General features: G+C 46.3%; 1 protein-coding gene and 1 non-coding gene across 3 annotated transcripts in view; both read left to right on the forward strand.

Moving 5' to 3' along the window:
- RIN2 (Ras and Rab interactor 2) overlaps window positions 1–18,204 on the forward strand; it is a 251,078-nt gene that overhangs the window by 60,155 nt on the left and 172,719 nt on the right. The window lies entirely within an intron of this gene.
- On the forward strand, window positions 3,781–3,918 carry LOC119933907. Its single transcript, XR_005452778.1, has one exon. It is a non-coding gene; the product is annotated as a small nucleolar RNA SNORA7 (small nucleolar RNA).

Raw genomic sequence — 18,204 nt, forward strand, 5'->3', positions numbered from 1 at the left:
TCTTGAGATCTCAAAATAGGCCAGATGGATAGGGAGGACTTGATAATGATGATTACTTTAAGACTCCGCTGTCGGGCCGGGAATTTAAGTGCCGCCTGCCTGGAATGTGGATGATGTCACCCAACCAGTTGCCCGTGGGAGAATTGGAATAAATGGACACTATGTATCTCTTCGTGTCTGGGCAAGCTCAGGTGGCAAGATCGGGAGGCGGTGGTATATGACGGGAAGAGAATTGAGGTGGCAAAGAAAGTTCACCCGGCCCTAAAGAAAAGATGCCTTTTCCTTCACTGGTAGATATTGGGAAGCAGCGTGGCTCAGTGGAAAGAGCCTGGGCTTTGGAGTCAGAGGTCGTGGGTTCAAATCCCGGTTCCGCCACTTGTCAGCTGGGTGACCTTGGACAAGTCACTTAACTTCTCTGGGCCTCAGTTCCCTCATCTGCAAAATGGGGATGAAGACTGTGAGCCCCCCCGTGGGACAAGCCGGTCACCTTGTAACCTCCCCAGTGCTTAGAACAGTGCTTTGCACGTAGTAAGTGCTTAATAAATGCCATTATTCTTATTATTATATTAGTGTTGTGTTGGAGGCTGATGACGTTTTCATGTTATACCAGTGCAGGCCTGTTTGTTGTTGTGGTCTTTGCCTTGAGACTTATTTGGCCCGTGAAAGTCACAAACATCCCTGTGCCACTGGAGATCAGAGACAAGTGGCTTAATCCGAACAACCCAAGCTAGTCCTCGGTTCCCTCAAAGAAATAGATACCTCAGGGCCCGTTGATGAGAGAACCTTTTGGAGATTTATTTTTTTTTTACTGTTTGCTTTAAGGGCCAAGGTTGACAGAAGCGACATGACCTAGTGGAAAGCCCCCTGTCCTGGGAGTCAGAGGACTTGAGTTCTAATCCCACCACTTGCTCGTTGTGTGACCTTGGACAAGTCACTTAATTTCTCTGGGCCACAGTTTCCTCATCTTTAAAACGGGATTCAGTGCCCGTGTTTCCTCCTACTTAGATTGGTGGGTCCCATGTGGGTCAGGGACTATGTCCAACCTGGTTAACTTGTCTCTACCCTCAGTGCTTAGAACAGTGCTCGACACATAGTAAGAGATTAACAAATATAATAATAATAACAATAATACATTGACTAAATTCACCTAGATAATAAGAATTGTATCTGTTAATAATAATAATAATAATAATGATGGCATTTATTAAGCGCTTACTATGTGCAAAGCACTGTTCTAAGCGCTGGGGAGATTACAAGGTGATCAGGTGGTCCCACGGGGGGGCTCACAGTCTTAATCCCCATTTTACAGGTGAGGTAACTGAGGCACAGAGAAGTTAAGTGAATTGCCCAAAGTCACACAGCTGACAAGTGGCGGAGCCGGGATTTGAACCCCTGACCTCCGACTCCAAAGCCCGTGCTGCTTCTCGAAGTGCTTAAGTGCTTACTATGTGCCAAGCACTGTTCTAAACGCTGGGGTAGATACAAGTTTATCAGGTTGGGCACAATCCCTGTACCAGTTGAGGCTTTCCATCCAAGTAGGTAGGAAAACAGGTATTGAATCCCCCTCTTCCAATTGAGGAAACCGAGGCACAGAGAAGTTAAGTGACTGGCCCAAGATCACACAGCAAGCAAGTGGCAGAGCCTGGATTAGATTTCCTCTGACCTCCAAGCCATGCTGCTTTTAAATTTAGGTATTTATTTACTTGCCTTCATCGTTTGTATCTGTATCATCACAGTTTTACCTGGTTAGACAATTTGGGTCTGTCTCCCTCATTTGAGAAGCAGCGTGGCTCAGTGGAAAGAGCCCGGGCTTTGGAGTCAGAGGTCATGGGTTCAAATCCTGTCTCCACCAACTGTCAGTTGTGTGACTGTGGGCAAGTCACTTCACTTCTCAGGCCTGTTACCTCATCTTGTAAAATGGGGATTAAAACTGTGAGCCCCCCATGGGACAACCTGCTGAACTTGTAACCTCCCCAGCGCTTAGAACAGTGCTTTGCACATAGTAAGCGCTTAATAAATGCCATTATTATTGTTATTATTAGACCATAAGCCTTTTGAGGGCAGGGATTACGTGTTTTCCTTTCATTCTGTAGTCTCAGCCTTGAAGTACAGTGCTCTGCACAGCGTAGGTTCTCAATCATTGTTGCTACTGCTGAATTTCTAGAGGGAAAGTTGTTCTTTAAGCTGAGGGAAAATGGTTAGCTTATTGAGTCTTTTTTTGGATAGTTAAAGTTACTCCTTCGGCAATTTGCTTCTCTCCTTCAGGATAAACAATAAATGTGTTTCTTCTCTTTAAGATTTCATGTTTAGTGGAGCAGAACGTTTGATTGAATGGCAGGGAAGATGAGGAGTTTAGTTGGGCTTGAAGTGCCGGTGGAATAAGTATGTCGCGATGTCCTTCTGGAGGCAGGAGGAAATGTGAGATTGCCTGGATGGAGAGAGGCCAAGGCTAGCAAGTGAGATTTAGGAATCATCTGCATTGTGGTGGTAGTTGAAGCCAGAGAAGCAGCTGAACTCTCCAAGGGATGAATGCGAACTAAAAAGGAAAAAGGGGCCCAGAATAGAGCATTAAGAGTCATCAACACCTAGGGGTTGTGAAACAGAAGAAGAGCTGGCGAAAGGGTCTGAGGAGGAGTGGCCAGAAAACTAAGAGGAGAGAACTGTCAGAAAAACCAGGTTAGCTTTCTTTTCCAATTTGGGGGAGCAGCCCATAGTGGCCAAGGCACACTAGCAGTCGAGGAGGATTAGGATGGACTGGAGGCTGTTAGGTCTGATAAGACTCCGAGAGATTCAGTGACTTTGGAGAGAGAGATCTCAGTAGAGTGAAAGGAGGGGAAATCCAGTCGTAGAGGATCAGAAAGGATTTGGAGAGGAAGCGGAGGCAATGGGTCTATAACAATTGGTAAGCTCCCTCTAGACTGTAAGATCGTTATGGGCAGGGAATGTGATGGCTAATTCTGTTGTATTGGACTGTCCCAAACGCTTAGTACAGCACTCTCTCCAAAGTGCTCAATAAATGCCATTGATTGGTACCCAGAACCTTGCTCCCACGAAGGAAGTGCTCAATAAACAACATCGAATGTGCTAAATAATGAATGCAAGAGGACTAAAAAGTAGATTTTGCTTGTCCTTTCTAAAGGGCCAAAGTGAAATTGGTTTTGAATGTGCCCTTGTTTTCCCCCGACATTCCGGTTCCTCGGGGCTTTTGACTTAATCAGGAAGTTCGGAGCCATCCCAATCCTCAGAGAGATAAAGAGCGCGAGGGTTACATTTCCTTCACATAATTCTTTCTTATAGCAGCCGAATCCTGGGAGAGGTTGGACTCTTTCTCTGGTGGATTTTCTTTGTGTTTTGAGGAGCTTGCTACCCCATCAGTAGTCGAAGAAGTGGCTCAGTGGCCACCAATCAATCAATTGTATTTATTGAGCGCTTACTGTGTGCAGAGCACTCGATCTAGCTTTAATGGTCACGGCTCAGTGGAAAGAGCCCGGGCTTGGGAGCCAGAGGTCATGGGTCCTAATCCTGACTTTGCCATTTGTCAGTTGTGTGACTTTGGGCAAGTCATTTGACTTCTCTGTGCCTCGGTTCCCTCATCTGTAAAATGGGGATTAAGACTGTGAGCCCCGCGTGGGACAACCTGATCACCTGGTATTCCCCCCAGTGCTTAGAACAGTGCTTCGCACATAGTGAGCGCTTAACAAATGCCTTCATTATTATTATTATTGTCAGGCCTTCCCCGAGTAAGCCTCCTTTTAATAAAAATTGTGGTGTTTGTTAAGCGCCCTTTCAGGGCTGCACCTGGAGAGTTCCTAGTACTCTACTAGTCTCGACTACGGGAGGGAGAGTCAAGCAGGGGCCTGCCCATTCCATTCCTAGCTTGGGCAGTGGCTGGCGAGTGGAAGACAATCCGCCACAAGTCAAAACTCACCCATGCTGGGCAGCAGCGGCACGGGAGAGAGTCGAGGGCGGAGACTCAAGTTTACGGCGCGGAAGGCGGCAATGATAAACCATTTCCAGATTTTGACCAAGAGAACTCTCCGGATCCATTACCAGAACAATCGCAGATGGAGAGCGGGGCGTTCTGGGAGCCATGCGTTGGCGGTATCGCTATGGGTTGGAAACCACTCGACGGCACAAGACAATCAATCAGTCATATTTATTGAGCGCTTACTGTGTGCAGAGCACTGTACTAAGCGCTTGGGAAGTACAAGTTGGCAACATATAGAGACAGTCCCTACCCAACAGTGGGCTCACAGTCTAGAAGGTGGGCTCACAGTTTAGACAAGATTTGTTAAGCGCTTACTATGGGCCCTAAGCGCTGGGGTGGATATAAACAAATTGGATTGGACGTAATCCCTGTCCCATGAGGGGCTCCCAGTCTTAATCCCCATTTTACAGATGAGGTAACTGAGGCCCAGAGAAGTGAAGTGACTTGCCTGAGGTCACCCAGCAGACGAGTGGCAGAGCCAGGATTAAAACCCAGGTCCTTTTGATTCCCAGGCCCGTGCTCTATCCACTAGGCCATGCTGCTTCTCGCTCTCCCTTTGTATCATCTGTGCACTTGGATCTGTGACCTTTTGGCATTTGATATTTGCCCCACCCCCAACCCCACAGCACATATGAACATTTCTAGACTGTGAGCCCACTGTTGGGTAGGGACCGTCTCTATATGTTGCCAACTTGTACTTCCCAAGCGCTTAGTACAGTGCTCTGCACGCAGTAAGCGCTCAATAAATATGATTGAATGAATCTCTTTAAATTTTATATTTTAAATTAATTATGTATTTATATTAATGTCTGTCTCCCCATCTGAGCTTGCTTTTGTGAAATTTGTTCAGTGCTTACTATGCGTCAACACAGCATGGCTCAGTGGAAAGAGCCCGAGCTATGGAGTCAGAGGTCATGGGTTCTAATCCCGGCTCCGCCACTTGTCAGCTGTGTGACTTTGGGCAAGTCACTTCATTTCTCTGTGCCTCAGTTACCTCATCTGTAAAATGGAGGTTAAGATTGTGAGCCCCACGTGGGACATCATCATCATCATCATCATCATCAATCGTATTTATTGAGCGCTTACTATGTGCAGAGCACTGTACTAAGCGCTTGGGAAGTACAAATTGGCAACATATAGAGACAGTCCCTACCCAACAGTGGGCTCACAGTCTAAAAGGGGAGACAGAGAACAAAACCAAACATACTAACAAAATAAAATAAATAGAATAGATATGTACAAATAAATTAAATAAATAAATAAATAGAGTAAAAAAATATGTACAAACATATATACATATATACAGGTGCTGTGGGGAAGGGAAGGAGGTAAGATGGGGGGATGGAGACGGGGACGAGGGGGAGAGGAAGGAAGGGGCTCAGTCTGGGAAGGCCTCCTGGAGGAGGTGAGCTCTCAGCAGGGCCTTGAAGGGAGGAAGAGAGCTAGCTTGGCGGATGGGCAGAGGGAGGGCATTCCAGGCCCAGGGGATGACGTGGGCTGGGGGTCGACGGCGGGACAGGCGAGAGCGAGGTACGGTGAGGAGATCAGCGGTGGAGGAGCGGAGGGTGCGGACTGGGCTGTAGAAGGAGAGAAGGGAGGTGAGGTAGGAGGGGGCGAGGGGATGGACTGCCTTGAAGCCGAGGGTGAGGAGTTTCTGCCTGATGCGCAGATTGATTGGTAGCCACTGGAGATTTTTGAGGAAGGGAGTGATATGCCCAGAGCATTTCTGGACAAAGATAATCCGCGCAGCAGCATGAAGTATGGATTGAAGTGGAGAGAGACACGAGGATGGGAGATCAGAGAGAAGGCTGATGCAGTAGTCCAGACGAGATAGGATGAGAGCTTGAATGAGCAGGGTAGCGGTTGGGATGGAGAGGAAAGGGCGGATCTTGGCAATGTTGTGGAGCTGAGACCGGCAGGTTTTGGTCACGGCGTGGATGTGAGGGGTGAATGAGAGAGCGGAGTCGAGGATGACACCAAGGTTGTGGGCTTGTGAGATGGGAAGGATGGTAGTGCCGTCAACAGAGATGGGAAAGTCAGGGAGAGGGCAAGGTTTGGGAGGGAAGACAAGGAGTTCAGTCTTGGACATGTTGAGCTTTAGGTGGCGGGCAGACATCCAAATGGAGATGTCCTGAAGGCAGGAGGAGATGCAAGCCTGGAGAGAGGGGGAGAGAGCAGGGGCAGAGATGTAGATCTGGGTGTCATCAGCGTAGAGATGATAGTTGAAGCCGTGGGAGCGAATGAGGTCACCAAGGGAGTGCGTGTAGATTGAGAACGGAAGGGGACCAAGCACTGAACCTTGGGGAACCCCCACAGTGAGAGAATGGGAGGGGGAGGAGGAGCCTGCAAAAGAGACTGAGAAAGAACAACCGGAGAGGTAAGAGGAGAACCAGGAGAGGACAGAGTCTGTGAAACCAAGGTCAGATAGCGTGTTGAGAAGAAGGGGGTGGTCCACAGTGTCAAAGGCAGCTGAGAGGTCGAGGAGGATTAGGACAGAGTAGGAGCCGTTGGATTTGACAAGCAGGAGGTCACTGGTGACCTTTGAGAGGGCAGTTTCCGTGGAATGTAGGGGATGGAAGCCAGACTGGAGGGGGTCGAGGAGAGAGTTGTTATTGAGGAATTCTAGGCAGCGATTGTAGACAACTCGTTCAAGGAGTTTGGAAAGGAATGGCAGGAGGGATATGGGACGATAACTAGAAGGTGAGGTGGGGTCAAGAGAGGGTTTTTTTAGGATGGGAGAGACATGGGCATGTTTGAAGGCAGAGGGGAAGGAACCAGTGGAGAGTGAGCGGTTGAAGATGGAAGTTAAGGAGGGGAGAAGGGATGGAGTGAGAGATTTCATGAGATGAGAGGGAATGGGGTCAGAAGCACAGGTGGCCAGAGTAGCACTTGAGAGGAGGGAGGAGAGCTCCTCTGAGGACACTGCTGGGAAGGATGGGAGAGTAGCAGAGAGTGTTGAGAGCCGGGGGGATGGAGAAAGGGGGGAAGAGACTTTGGGGAGGTCGGACCTGATGGATTTAATTTTGTTAATGAAGTAGGAGGCCAGATCGTTGGGGGTGAGGGAAGGAGGAGGGGGAGGAACCGGGGGCCTGAGAAGGGAGTTGAGTGTACGGAACAGCTGGCGGGGGTGATGGGCATGGGTGTCAATAAGGGAGGAGAAATAGTTTTGTCTGGCAGAGGAGAGGGCTGAGTTAAGGCAGGAAAGGATAAACTTGAAGTGAACGAGGTTGGCATGGTGTTTAGACTTTCGCCAGCAGCGTTCGGCAGCTCGAGCATAAGAGCGAAGGAGGCGGACAGTGGCAGTGATCCAGGGCTGTGGGTTAGTGGTGCGAGAGCGGCGAAGGGAAAGGGGAGCGAGTGAGTCTAGCTGAGTAGAAAGGGTAGAGTTGAGAGCAGTAATCTGATCATCAAGACTGGGTAGAGAGGAGAGGGCGGCGAGGTGGGGTGTGAGGCGCCTGGGACAACCTGATGACCTTGTATCCCCCCCCCCCCCCAGCACTTAGAACAGTGCTTTGCACATAGTAAGCAATTAACAAATACTATCATTATTATTATTATTTTAAGTGCTGCGATAGGTACAGATTCATTCATTCATTCATTCAATCATATTTGTTGATTGCTTACTGTGTGCAGAGCACTGTACTAAGCGCTTGGGAAGTACAAGTTGGCAGCATATAGAGACGGTCCCTACCCAACAACGGGCTCACAGTCTAGAAGGGGGAGACAGACAACAAAACAAAACATGTGGACAGGTGTCAAGTCATCAGAACAAATAGAAGTAGAGCTAGGTGCACAGCATTAACAAAATAAATAGAATAGTAAATATGTTCAAGTAGAATAAATAGAGTAATAAATGTTTACAAATAGTAAATATGTACAAATAGAATAGAGTAATAAATGTGTACAAACATATATACAGGTGTTGTGGGGAGGGGAAGGGGGAGAGGAAGGAGGGGGCTCAGTCTGGGAAGGCCTCATGGAGGAGGTGCGCTCTCAGTAGGGCTTTGAAGGGAGAAAGAGAGCTAGCTTGGCGGATGTGTGGAGGGAGGGCATTCCAGGCCAGGGGGAGGATGTGAGCCGGGGGAGGACGTGAGCCTAATTCAGATGAATTAGGTCTGATCCAGTCTCTGTCCCACATGGAGTTCACAGGCTGAGTCGGAGGGAGAACAGGTACTGAATCTCCATCTTACAGTTTGAGAGAACTGGGATACAGAGAAATCAAGTGACTGGCCCAAGGTCACACAGCAAGAAATTGACAGAGCCAGGATTAGAGCCCAGGTCCTCTGACTCCAAGGCTTGGGCTTTTTCCACTAGGCCACGCTGATTCTTCTAGACTGTGAGCCCACCTTCTAGACTGTGAGCCCACTGTTGGGTAGGGACCGTCTCTATATGTTGCCAACTTGTACTTCCCAAATGCTTAGTGCAGTGCTCTGCACACAGTAAGCGCTCAATAAATATGACTGAATGAATGAATAAATGAATGAATGGTGATACAGACAAGTGCTCAGTTCCCAATTCTAGTTCGCCCTCCTTCGTAGACCGTGAGCCCCATGCAGAACAGGGTCTCTGTCCAACATAATTAAATTGCAAGTAGCCAGTGTTATGAACAGGGAATGCCTGCTAATTCAGTTGTATTGTACTCTCCTAAGCGCTTAATACAGTGTCCTACACATCGTAAATGCTCAATTTATACCATTGATTGATTGATTGATAGCCCCCGCCACTCCCTACTCCGTAGCCACCCGCAATTCAAGTCCAGATGTCAGAATCAGTCCTGCCCTGTTCTCTGTTAAACTCCCTCTCCCCGCATCTTTCTCCACTCCAGGACCCCAAACCCCTCAGGATGCTGGAGGTCAGAGAGTGAAGGTGGGGTCTGCAATTACAGTATAATAATAATAATAATAATAATAATGGTATTTATTAAACATTTACTCTGTGCTCAGCAATTAATGATGGTATTTGTTCAGCACTCACTGTGTGCCAATTACTGTTCTAAGCCCTGGGATAAGTACACGCTAATCAGGTTGGACACAGTCCATGTCCCACATGGGACTCACAGTTTTAATCCCCATTGTACGGATGAGGTAACAGGCATAGAGAAGTGAAGTGAGATGCCCAAGGTCACACAGCAGACAAGTGTCAAAGTCAGGATTAGAACCCAGTTCCTTCTGATTCCCAGGCTCATGTTCTATCCAGTAGAATTGCTGCTTTGGCACTGTGCTAAGCGCTAGGGTGCATGCAGGATAATCAGATGAGACACAGTCCCTCTCCCACACTAGGCCCACAGTCTAAGCTGGATGAGTGGATAGTTGAAATCCAAAAAAAGGTAAGCTCCTTAGATGATCGTTCCATTCTCTTCTCCAACTAAACCTTTTACCAACACAGCTGATGAACAATAATAATAATGATGGCATTTGTTAAGCGCTTACTATGTGCAAAGCACTGTTCTAAGCACTGGAGGGATACAATGGGATCAAGTTGTCCCACGTGGGGCTCACAGTCTTAATCCTCATTTTACAGATGAGGTAACAGAGGCACAGAGAAGTGAAGTGACTTGCCCAAAGTCACACAGCAGACATGTGGTGGAGCCGGGATTCGAACCCATGACCTCTGACTCCAAAGCCCGGGCTCTTTCCACTGAGCCACGCTGCTTCTCTGAATAGCCAAATAGGCTCGATTTGAGTTTCATTTCTTTTTCTATCTTCTGCCTATCTTCCACTAGAGGATTGGGTGGATTAGTAGGATGTCCATAACGCAGGAGTTGAGAGGGAGAAAGTAGAGAAACCATATACTAAAACAGCATCACTTTGCATATCTGATTTTCTGTTTAAAAATCCATCATGTCAGGGAAGTACCACTTGGGAATGTAATAATAATATCTGTGGTATTTGTGAAGCGCTTACTATGTGCCAAGAACCGTAGTAAACACTGTACCAGCCCTGTAGATTCAAGGATAGGGTGGATAGAGTCCTTCTCCCATATAGGGGCTCCCAATCTAAATAGGAGGGAGAAAAGGTATCGAATCCCCGTTTTACAAACGAGGAAACCAAGGACCAGACAAGTTGTGAGTTCGGGTTCGTCGACTGGGGAATGAGAGAAAAGAGGAAGAGAGTGGACCTTATTCTCTAATAAACTCCCTCTCCCCCCATCCTTCTCTGTCAATCAATCAGTCGTATTTCTTGAGCGCTTACTGTGTGCAGAGTGCTGTTCTAAGTGCTGGGGAAGAGTACACCGTAACGATAAACAGACACATTCCCTGCCTGCAATGAGCTTACAGTCTAGAGGGATGCCAATGGAGCCCCTTATTGTTCACTTGCCTTGGGCCCCAAAACCCCTCAGGATGCCGGGGGTCAAAGCGGGGGAGTTGGCCCAGGCCTGAGACTGTGCAAGGAGCATCTGGAGCCATATAATAATAATATAATGATGGCATTTGTTAAGCGCTTACTATGGGCAAAGCACTGTTCTAGGTGCTGGGGGGGATACAAGGTGATCACGTTGTCCCACGTGGGGCTCACAGTCTTAATCCCCATGTTACAGATGAGGTAACTGAGGCTCACAGAAGTTAAGAAGTTAAGAAGTTAATAATAACTATTAATTATTAATATCAATAATTTAAAAACTATTTAAAATAATTATTATTAATAATAATAAGTTAAGAAGTTAATAAAAACTCACAGAAGTTATTATTATTATTAAGGGACTTGCCCAAGATCACACAGCAGACACGTGAAGCAGCTTGGCTCGGTGGAAGAGCCCGGGCTTTGGAGTCAGAGGTCATGGGTTCAAATCCCAGCTCTGCCAACTGTCAGCTGTGAGACTTTGGGGAAGTCACTTAACTTCTCTGGGCCTCAGTTACCTCATCTGTAAAATGAGGATTAAAACTGTGAGCCCCCAGTGGGACAACCTGATCACCTTGTAACCTCCCCAGCGCTTAGAACAGTGCTTTGCACATAGTCAGCGCTTAACAAATACCATCATTATTATTATTATGTGGGGGAGCCGGGATTCAAACCCACGACCTCTGACTCCCAAGCCCGTGCTCTTTCCACTGAGCCACGCTGCCACATCCAGGGATGGGGCAGGGGCCGGGGGAATCAACTGCTTCAGATGAGGATCGATCAATCAATCGGTTTTATTTAGCACTTACAGAGAGCAGAGCACTGTACTAAACTCTTGGGAGAGTACCTTATCTCTGAAATGAGGATTAAGACTGTGAGCCCCATTTGGGACAGGGACTGTGTCCAACTTGACTAACTGGAATAATCCCCAGCGCTTAGTAGAGTGCCCAGCACATTCATTCAATCGTATTTATTGAGCGCTTACTGTGTGCAGAGCACTGTACTAAGCGATGGGGGGGATACAAGGTGACCACATTGTCCCACGTGGGGCTCACAGTCTTAATCCCCGTTTTACAGATGAGGTAACTGAGGCTCACGGAAGTTGAGGCACTTAACAAATACCACAGTTATTATTATTATTATTAGAGAAGCAGCGTGGCTCAGTGGAAAGAGCCCGGGCTTTGGAGTCAGAGGTTGTGGGTTCGAATCCCGGCTCCACCAACTGTCAGCTGTGTGACTTTGGGCAAGTCACTTCACTTCTCTGGACCTCAGTTCCCTCATCTGGAAAATGGGGATGAAGACTGTGAGCCCCCCTTGGGACAACCTGATCACCTTGTAACCCCCCCCCCCAGCGCTTAGAACAGTGCTTTACACATAGTAAGCGCTTAATAAATGCTATCATTATTATTATTATTATTATTATTATTATTATTATTATTATTACAACAGAGATGGTAGACACATTCCCTATCCACAGCGAGGAGCACACAGATGCCTGGGAGGAGGGGGCTGAACTGGGGTCCGAATCCAGTCCTTTAACTGTTGCTTTGAGGGGCCCACTGGGGCCCGAACTCCCAAACCACCAACTTTCAGCCCTCCTGAACCATATTTTCCCAAATCCCACAAGTCCCGTCCCTCTTTCCATGACTCCCGCTCACCTCTTTCCTTAAAAAATCGGAATGATCTCATCCCATCTGCAGAGGGGGTAGGGAGGGCATTTTAATATTTAGAAACCGGAATTCCAAGCCGACAGCCCTCACTTCTCCCTCAGGATCATTGCCCAGGAGGAGCGAACGTTATAAGAGTTTGCTCTCAGTAGAAACAGGCGAAGTAGAACCTGAGAAAGAATGAAAGCATCTTGTTTGGAGAATGTTTACTCTTCCCTGAAAGCCTCCTTGATGTCGCTGTGGTATGTGCAAAATCTGTAAAGGATTAGAAATAATGCCAGACTTCTAGTGTTTCTCTGTTTATCATCTAGGGCTTCTATGCCCATGAATTTATTGCTACTCCATGTAAAAAAAAAAAAAAAAAAAAAAAAGATAAATACTGTAAACCCCTTCCTTGCAGGGAGAAGTCTGGCGGAAGTGGGAAACATTTTAAAATCATTCTTTTAACTTTCCCTTGTGGATACAGCTGCACTAACACAAAGCAACATTTGAGCTGTGATGTCTATTAAACCCTGGCACCAAGGAGAGTTTTTATACTCGGGCTCTCAGTGGCTAGATTTCTGAGAGTGGGGCTATGTTCTGTTTTATCAATGCCGTGCTTGAACCGGGCTTTCAGCTGACCTCTAAAAGGAAATAGTTTCTAAAGGAAGAATTTTAAGTTTGCCAAGAACCAGATAATGGTGTGGTGCTGAGACAGGACGAAGGGTTGGGTTTCTGTGAACTGTAAAACGCAGCTCTCTTGGGACCACAGTTTCTTTCCCTCCAGAAAACGAGAATCAAAACTTACGTGGTGACCTAGAAAAACCTATTCAACTCAGTTGGACGATTTTATCTCGTAATTGCCACAGAGGAGAAAGTTTCTCCTGCCCAAACCACCTTGTATCATTATGATTGGTATTATTATTCATTCAATCGTATTTATTGAGGGCTTACTGTGTGCAGAGCACTGTACTAAGCGCTTGGGAAGTACAAATTGGCAACATATAGAGACGGTCCCTACCCAACAACGGGCTCACGGTCTAGAAGTCTATTATTATTATTATTGTTACTACTACTACTTATAATAAGTATTTCAAAATGGTCTGAATTGCTGCCAGAGAAATTTTAGTTTACCAACTCCTGTAAAGCTCCCAAACTATAAAGAAAGTGGAGTTCCTTTACATGGGTCATTTGAATGCCTACGCACACCTTTTTTTTTCTGGCATTTGTTAGGCGCTTACTATGTACCAGGCACTATATTAAGCCCAAGATAATCGGGTTTCTGTTCCACTTGGGGCTCACAGTCTTATTCCCTATTTTACAGATGAGGTAACTGAGGCCCAGAGAAGTTAAGTGACTTGCCCAAGGTCACACAGCAGCCAAGTGGCAGAGTCGGGATGCAGCGTGGCTCAGTGGAAAGAGCCCGGGCTTTGGAGTCAGAGGTCATGGGTTCGAATCCAGGCTCTGCCAATTGTCAGCTGTGTGACTTTGGGCAAGTCACTTAACTTCTCTATGCCTCAGTTCCCTCATCTGTACAATGGGGATGAAGACTGTGAGCCCCCTGTGGGACAACCTGATTGCCTTGTAACCTCCCCAGCGCTTAGAACATTGCTTTGCATATAGTAAGCGCTTAATAAATGCCATTATAAAAAAAAACCTGTGTGCTCTGCACACAGGGTGCGTTCAATAAATACGATTGAATGAATGAACCCAGATTCTCCAACTCCCAGGCCAGGCTGCTTCTCTATAAAGTTCCTTTATATTTATCTCATTCCCATATAAATCGTCATTAAGGCACCTCCGCATTTTTTTCAAGCAACATCAAATATTTTATCATACCACCTGGCACAAAAACAAATTTTCCAGACACAAAATCAAGTGATGATGAGAATGTGAGCCCGCTGTTGGGTAGGGACCATCTCTATGTGTTGCTGACTTGTACTTCCCAAGCGCTTAGTACAGTGCTCTGCACACAGTGAGTGCTCAATAAATGTGATTGAATGAATGAATGATGGGGGGGAGGATTTTATTTCAGCTGCTGTGGCGTGCCATTCTCTGGCTAATTGGAAGGCTGTCGTTTCCATTAATAGCCGTCATTTGTAATGAGAAATGTCCAGCTTCTTCCCGTAGATGTTTTCTTGGCTGGATCTTGGGTAATAAATGTGAACGGACTCTACGGGGCAGGGACCGTCTCTATATGTTGCCAACTTGTACTTCCCAAGCGCTTAGTACAGTGCTCTGCACACAGTAAGCGCTCAATAAATACGATTGAATGAATGAATGAATGAATGAACTTGCAAACCATAGAAATACCGAGTCTTTCTTCTCCTAGGCCTTCTCCATGTTGGGCAGCAGTTTGTATCAATCGATCGTATTTATTGAGCGCTTACTGTGTGTGGAGCACACGTACACTGCAACAATAAGCAGACATATTCCCCGCCCACAACAAGCTCACAGTCCAAGCAGTGCGGCAGTGGATAAACCATGGGCCTGGTCTTCGGAAAGACCTGGGTTCTAATCGTACGTATCTAATTGTACGTATTTATTACTCTATTTTACTTGTACATATCTATTCTATTTATTTTATTTTGTTAATATGTTTTGTTTTGTTCTCTGTCTCCCCCTTCTAGACTGTGAGCCCACTGTTGGGTAGGGACCGTCTCTATATGTTGCCAACTTGGACTTCCCAAGCGCTTAGTACAGTGCTCTGTACACAGTAAGCGCTCAATAAATATGTTGGGTGGGGACCGTCTATGGATGTTGCCAACCTGTACTTCCCAAGCGCTTGGTCCAGTGCTCTGCATAGAGTAAGTGCTCAATAAATACTACTGAATGAATGAATGAATGAATATGTATATATGTTTGTACATATTTATTACTCTATTTTACTTGTACATATTCTGTTTATTTTATTTTGTTAATATGTTTTGTTTTGTTGTCTGTCTCCCCCTTCTAGACTGTGAGCCCACTGTTGGGTAGGGACTGTCTCTATATGTTGCCAACCTGTACTTCCCAAGCGCTTAGTACGGTGCTCTGCACACAGTAAGCGCTCAATAAATACGATTGAATGAATGAATGAATGAATGAATGAACGATTGATTGATTGATTGTTGGGTAGGGACCATCTCTATATGTTGCCAACTTGTACTTCCCAAGCGCTTAGTACAGTGCTCTGCACACAGTAAGCGCTCAATAAATACGATTGATTGATTGATTAATCCCAGCTCCACTGCTTGCCTGTTCCTTGACCTTGGACAGGTCACTTCAATTCTCTGTGCCTCGGTTAACTCATCTATAAAACGGAGATTGTCTTCTAGGCCCATGAGAACTGTGTCCAACCTGATTAGCTTGAATTTCTCCCAGTGCTTAGCAAATACCGTAAAAAAACAAAAACTGTGAGCTGGTTGTGGGCAGGGAACGTGTCCAGCAACTCTGTTCTGTTGTACTCTCCCAAACGCTTAGTACAGTGTTCTGCAGACAGTAAGTGCCCAATAAATACGATGGATTGCTGCGTAGAGCACTGTTCTTAGCACTTGGGAGAGTACAGTACAGCAGAGTTAGCAGATAAATTCCCTGCCCACAAGGAGCTCACAGTCACCTCCTGGGAATCACCCCCTTACCAAAGTGGGTTGGTAGAAGCAGTGGTCTTTAAAAAAAAAAGGTGTAGGACTCTGATCCTTGCCTCCAAGCTTGTTGTGGGCAGGGAACATGTCTACCACCTCCATTAGATTGTTCTCTCCCAAGTGCTTAGTACAGTGCTCTGCACACAGTAAGTACTTAATAAATACCATTGACTGACTGATTTTTTGATTGAGAAGGTTGAACGTCAGTGCTCTCCCAACCATAATAATAATAATAATGGGGATTTGTTAAGCACTTACAATGTGCCAATGTGGGGTGGATACAAGGTGATCAGATTGTCCCACGTGGGGCTCACAGTCATCATCATCAATCGTATTTATTGAGCACTTACTATGTGCAGAGCACTGTACTAAGCGCTTGGGAAGTACAAATTGGCAACATATAGAGACAGTCCCTACCCAACAGTGGGCTCACAGTCTAAAAGGGGGAGACAGAGAACAAAACCATACTAACAAAATAAAATAAATAGAATAGATATGTACAAGTAAAATAGAGTAATAAATATGTACAAACATATATCCATATATACAGGTGCTGTGGGGAAGGGAAGGAGGTAAGATGGGGGGGATGGAGAGGGGGACGAGGGGGAGAGGAAGGAAGGGGCTCAGTCTGGGAAGGCCTCCTGGAAGAGGTGAGCTCTCAGCAGTCTTCATCCACCTTTTACAGATGGGGTAACTGAGGCCCAGAGAAGTGAAGTGACTTGCCCAAAGTCACCCAGCTGACAATTGGTACTCTATTTATTTATTTATTTTACTTGTACATATCTATTCTATTTATTTTATTTTATTAGTATGTTTGGTTTTGTTGTCTGTCTCCCCCTTTTAGACTGTGAGCCCACTGTTGGGTAGGGACTGTCTCTATAGGTTGCCAACTTGTACTTCCCAAGCGCTTAGTACAGTGGTCTGCACACAGTAAGCGCTCAATAAATACGATTGGTGATGACGATGAATTGGTGGAGCCGGGATTCGAACCCGTGACCTCTGACTCCCAAGCCCGGGCTCTTTCCACTGAGCCATGCTGCTTCTCTACCATGAAACGCGAGTGACCTAGTGGATCAAATCCAGGGCCAGGAGTCAGAGGGAGCTGGATTCGAGTCCTGGCTCCGCCACTTGTGTAGCCTTGGGCAAGTCATTTAACTTTTCTGTGCCTCAGTTACCTCATCTGTAAAATGGGGAGCCGCCCTTGGGACGTGGACCGGGTCCAACTTGATTAGTTTGTGTCTACCCAAGCGCTTAGAACAGTGCCTGACACAAAGTAAGCGCTTAACAAATACCGTAAAAAATCCCCACCACCATTAAAGGTGGGTGCCGGGTTACCGCATCCCCTTGAACTCTCCTCGCCCCCCGAAACTTCCACCTCTCCTGCATTGGACTTCCCCTTCCCAGAACTCTGTGGCCCCCTTCTTTTTCTCTAAATATTTCTGGATTAAGACCCTCCGTGGAAAGGGAAAACAAAAATTAAGATGTAACCATGTCAATCAATCAATCCATCAGTCAATCACTGGTATTTATTGAGCACTTGCTCTTTAATTAATAATTAGTAATGGCATTTATTAAGTGCTTACTATGTGCAAAGCACTGTTCTAAGCACTGGGGAGGTTACAAGGTGCTCAGGGTGTCCCACAGGGGGTTCACAGTCTTAATCCCCATTTTCCAGATGAGGAAACTGAGGCACAGAGAAGCTAAGTGACTTGCCCAAATCAATCAATCAATCGTATTTATTGAGCACTTACTGTGTGCAGAGCACTGTACTAAGCGCTTGGGAAGTACAAGTTGGCAACATATACAGTCCCTACCCAACAGTGGGCTCACAGTCTAAAAGGGGGAGACAGAGAACAAAACCAAACATACTAACAAAATAAAATAAATAGAATAGATATGTACAAGTAAAATAAATAAATAAATAAATAGAGTAATAAATATGTACAAACATATATACATATATACAGGTGCTGTGGGGAAGGGAAGGAGGTAAGATGTGTGCCCAAAGTCACACAGCGGACAATTGGCGGAGCTGGGATTTGAACCCATGACCTCCGACTCCACAGCCCGTGCTCTTTCCACTGAGCCACGCTAATTAATAATTAATAATAATTATTATTAATTATTATGAACGTGGACGAGCTTTTATTTCCGCCCTTTCGATCCATCACAGTCCTGAACCGGGGACTGAGGAGGAAGGAGCCAGGAGAGAAAGGTGGAGGAGGTTCATTCAGTCATCCAGTCGTATTTAATGAGCGCTGACCGTGTGCAGAGCACTGTACTAAGCGCTTAGTGGAGTCCAATACAATAAGCAGACACATTCCCTGCCCACAACGAGTTTAGGAGGTTGGTGCTGGGGGAAGGTGGAAGAGCAGGGGGTATAGAGGAGCCCAGGTAGGGACTGTCTCTTTATGTTGCCAACTTGTACTTCCCAAGCGCCCAGTACAGTGCTCTGCATACAGCAAGCAACCAACAAATACGATTGAATGAATGAATACCCGAGTGCTCTTTGCAGAGCGCACTGTACTAAGTGCTTGGTGGAGTACAGTGCCACAGAGTTGATAGACCCGTTCCCAGCTATGAAGTCTCTGTAGCATCTGGCTTTTATA

Source organism: Tachyglossus aculeatus, chromosome 1 (assembly GCF_015852505.1).
Source record: "Tachyglossus aculeatus isolate mTacAcu1 chromosome 1, mTacAcu1.pri, whole genome shotgun sequence".
Taxonomy (NCBI): Eukaryota; Metazoa; Chordata; class Mammalia; order Monotremata; family Tachyglossidae; genus Tachyglossus; species Tachyglossus aculeatus.